The sequence below is a fragment of the Lissotriton helveticus genome, chromosome 3_1, assembly GCF_964261635.1.
Source record: "Lissotriton helveticus chromosome 3_1, aLisHel1.1, whole genome shotgun sequence".
Classification (NCBI taxonomy): Eukaryota; Metazoa; Chordata; class Amphibia; order Caudata; family Salamandridae; genus Lissotriton; species Lissotriton helveticus.
Window position 1 is genome coordinate 842,154,896 of NC_136061.1, and position 4,777 is coordinate 842,159,672.

The following is a 4,777-nucleotide window of genomic DNA, read 5'->3' on the forward strand; positions in this document are numbered from 1 at the left end:
AACCCCTCGCCAATTCTGGCGACGGGGTTAGCATTCCACCCTTCTAGAGGGACACGACATGTATGTAACCCCTAACCCCGGTTAAAGTCAAACAGAGCCTCAGCTCCACAAAATGGATGCTGCCACCGAGACACAAGTCTGCCCTCCTGCTGCTGGGAGTCCTCCCAGAGCAGGAGATAAGGACAAAGGGTTTCCTGCCAGGGGCGGTGCCAGCACCGTCCCAGACAGGGTTTTGTGTATTGTAGGTAGGCAGGGCTTTAGAGGAAGGTGACTGCACGTGGCACCCCGGTGCTCACTGTGCATAGGCTGGCTGGAACCAGTTCCAGGGTCACTCCAGACCCTGTGCTGGGGAAAAGCCCGCCAAGGAAGTGGGTGTAACCACCCCCCTCCTGGTCCCACCCCTAGGGCAGGACTTAGTCGCGTGCCAGCCCCTTTTTACAGGATAAAGGTAGGAACTGGCCCCCTTCCAAATCAGATCATCTTTGAATCCTGAAACTACTTTCCACGAAAGGAACTCAAGACTTCTTCCTAAGATTTCTCCCTTGTGACTAAGGAGTAGTCACCCTGCATCCGCAGGCACCATCTTAAGAACACTGCGGTCTGCTGCAAGTCTCTCCTCCGGATCAAGACTGCCCAGCTCGACGAGAACCGGCTTCCCTGGCACCTCTGACCTCTACCTACATCATCAGTCACGCTGAGATTCGTGGGTGTGACGAGACCTCGAGGGACCGGCCATCTTCAAGACTGCACGACTTCTGCACAGCAAGCCCACCGAGTAATTTCCTGGTGAGTGCTTTGGGGTCCGAGAAGCCCCCACCCTGAGCAGCTCCAGCACCGAAGAGCAGCCCCCCAGCATCTCCACGATCGGCGTGGGGCCCTTCTGCTTTCTGCTGCTCACCGCGTTGTTTGGCTACTAGCCCGCTGGCTTGTGGCCTTCTGAACGACGCCCGACGACAACACTGCTGCTGGTCTGGTTGCTCCAGACTGGCCCTTGCTTCCCTCCATCGGAGAAGTACCCTGGACCCTCCTGGTCCGGCTAAGACGCCATTTTAGGTCCACCGCGTGGGCCTTGCATTTGCCAAGGCTTGTTGCCCAATCCTGGGTCCAGCGACGTCGACAGCAAGAACCTTCGTGGGACAGCTCGCACCTCCATCCTGGTCGCCGACAACGCCTCCTGGTCCGAGAGACTGCAGAGCCCAGCAGCGCCCACTCACCTGACTGCGGTGACTTCGCCCGGTGCCATCCTGGTGCCCACTTAATCACTGGCTAGTGATTCAAGAACTTGGTCCCCTCTGCTTTCAGGTTTTCTTCTTCCTTGATCCAGGCTTGGATCCATCGAACTTTCCTTCACTGGTCGCCTGCCAGCAACTTCCTTCTTCCAGGCTCCTGGTCCGGCAACGAGATTCCCGACGTCTTTTCAGACCTATGCAGCTGCAGCCCCTGGGCTAGGTCACTTCGGTGTCCCAGCATAGCCTCACTATCCTAGGGTCAGGATCCACTGTCGTTTTCTTCCTACCAGGTCAGGTTCGCCCGTGAACACTAACTTTGCCTTTACTAGCTCCCATAGACTTTGTCCCGCATCCCGCGTGAGAGTGCACACTCTGCACCCGAGTCCCCTAGGTCTCCTAGAAGTAATCTAACGATTCTATAGTCAAGTCCTAGCGAGTCCAAAGTCTATTAGTACTGTACTTACCTGCTAGTAATTTCGCATTCCACTTTTAAAGTATATGGTTTTTCGTGCCCCTCGGGCATTTGTGTATAACGTGCTAACTTAAGTATTTTCGTAAGAGTTTTGTTGTGTGCCTAGCACCCTGTCCTCATAAAGAGTACAGGGTTGTTGTGATTCTAATAAATACACTGTTTATTTTCATAACACTTGTGTGGTGTCCTTTCACTGGGTGTTCAAGGGGTAATGTGATGGTAAAACAGCTGGCTTAACACGCCCTCTAGAGTCTTAGCCTTAGACTGCTCGTATCCATGCTACTAGGATAGCTGGTCTATAAGGTTGACTTACAACCAATCATCAATAAGGGTTGTTTGGACTGATATATAGTGATCACTAGAATAGTGAGCACTGCACATCAGGCCAACTTCTCACAGATCTCTACCAACTCCGGACGACAGCTCACCCAAATATACCTTGGTGACTTCAACCTCCACTGGAACGATCACAATGATGCGGTGGTAAATAGTCTCAAAAATCTCCTCAATGCCCTTGACCTCACTCAATTTTGCAACAGCCCGACCCACGAGAAAGGCTCTATCCTCGACCTTATCTCCAAAGAGGACGCTATCCAACTTGAGTCCATTCAACCTTGTGACTGGTCAGATCATCATATTGTCACATTCTTCATCAATGAAAAAGTCAAATTCAACACGGTTCAATCCTCCAAGACTAAAGTCTGGAAAAGAGACCTGAAAAAGCTCAACCCAAAATCCCTACCCCCGAACAGCTGCGACCTCCTACTCCCTCCTACCGGCGCTACAGACGTCCAATCCTTGACTGACCACTATCTCAACGCCATGACCTCAATAATCAATGAGGCGGCACCCATGCAGTTAAAAAGAGTCTCCGCTAAAATCTCCAACCCATGGTACGACGGGAGTCTCAATGAGGATAGACGAACCATGCGAATGGCAGAGCGCACCTGGAGATCAGCTCCCTCTGCACTGCACCTAAAAAACCTGAAGGAAAAGAGAAACGCCTACTTCAGGAAAATAAAGCGCTCAAAATCAGCCTTCTTCAGCCTCCAGCTCGACCAAGCAAAAAACCGCCCGAGAAAACTGTTTGAGCTAATCAGAACACAATCGAAGGAACAACCCCAACCACTCAACACTGTGCGCGAATCACCCTCCTGTGAAGACTTCGCTGCTTTCTTTATCCAAAAAACTGAGAACATAAAGAGTGATCTCCTCATTGACGCAAGCCTTTACCCCAAACCTCACTGCATAGCACCCACTGAATTAAAAAACAATGCTACATGGTCTTCCTTTGACACCTATTCTGAAGAAAAAATTGGCAAATTGCTCAGCACCTTGAAGCCATCCAATCACCTCACGGACCCCCTCCCTGCTTACGCTGTCAAAGACTTCACCCCGTTGCTCCTTCCACTCTGGACTAAAATTATCAATAGCTCACTTCAACAAGGATCCATCCCGGACTCCCTCAAAGTTGGACAAGTCACTCCCTTACTAAAGAAACCTACAGCCGACCCATCTGATCCAAACAACTACCGTCCCATTACCAATATTCCCACTCTAGCCAAACTCCTGGAAAAATGCGCACAACTACAATTGACTAAACACATTGATCAGTTTGATCTCCTCAACCCTCATCAATCAGGCTTCCGAGCAGGGCACAGCACAGAAACTGCTATGACTCACATTATTGACGACACCCTTCAAATCCTAGATCAAAACGACACCTGCCTCCTCATCCTTCTTGATCTCTCCTCAGCATTCGACAGTTAAACATGAGAAGCTACTTGAACTTTTAAACACAAGAATGGGTCTATCTGGGACTGTTCTCAAGTGGTTCACTTCCTTTCTACACAACAGGACGCAGAAATTCAAGAACAACAACCTGATGTCCTCGCCAATACCTGTATCGTTAGGCGTCCCCCAAGGATCCTCCCTATCCCCAACTTTGTTCAACCTAGTCATGGAACCTCTCACCACCTTGCTACAAGCATCCAATGAACTCTTTCACATGTATGCTGATGACACCCAACTATATCTCAAATTACAATCCCCCAAAGACATTGTACTCCTGAACTCAACGATCAGAAACACCCAATCCTGGCTCGCAGAGAATCATCTCAAAGCTCTGAAAACAGAGTTCCTTCTGATCTCACCTCCCCAGAGGATCTCCACCACTCGAACTTGGCTAAATCACCTAACTGCACTCAATGTCCAACCCACCATCGTGGACTCAGCAAAATCATTAGGCATAACACTCGACACCAACCTCAACATGCAGCAACATATCAGCAAGGCAACTAAAGGAGCGAACTACCAAATCAATACCCTGAGGAAACTTAAACCCTTCCTCCCAGCCAAAATCTTCCAAACTGCAGTACAAGCACTAGTCCTCCCTCGAATAGAATACGGCAGAATAGCCCTCTGCGGGCTCCCTCCAACTTCTACCGCACCCCTAAGAGCTTCTCTAAACGCTGCAGCGAGACTCATCACTGGGTCAAAAAAGCACTCGCATATCTCCCCTGACTTTAAATCTCTGAACTGGCTGCCTTTTGAAGCCAGAATACATTTGAAAATCGCCTGCATGACACACAAGGCTGTACACCTGAGCTCACCCGGATACCTCACCCAGAAGCTGACAATCTCTGGCGGTTCTAGAAACACTAAAGGCACAAATAATCATCTGCTAAAACCTCTACAATTCCGGAAGGAAAAAACGTATAAACGCTCCTTCTCAGGAATGGCACCCAGGATATGGAACTCACTCCCTCCTGAAACCAGACTCATCTCCTCCATCGCACTCTTTAAGAAAGAAGTAAAAGCTATCCTCATAGCCAAATACACTTGATCTATTAACGTGATTCTTAAAGTCTCTGCACCGATCTGTATTTGCTCGATCCCTTCGATTTGTATTACTTTTTTTATTTACTCACCTGACTGTCTATGCTCACACTTATGTATTATTTGCATTATTAATGTACCTGCTTTACCATGCTCCCTCATATACCTACTTACTATCTACAATTGCGATATACCGAATGGCCTGTTTGCACCCTCATGTTTGTATTCCCCGCTTTGT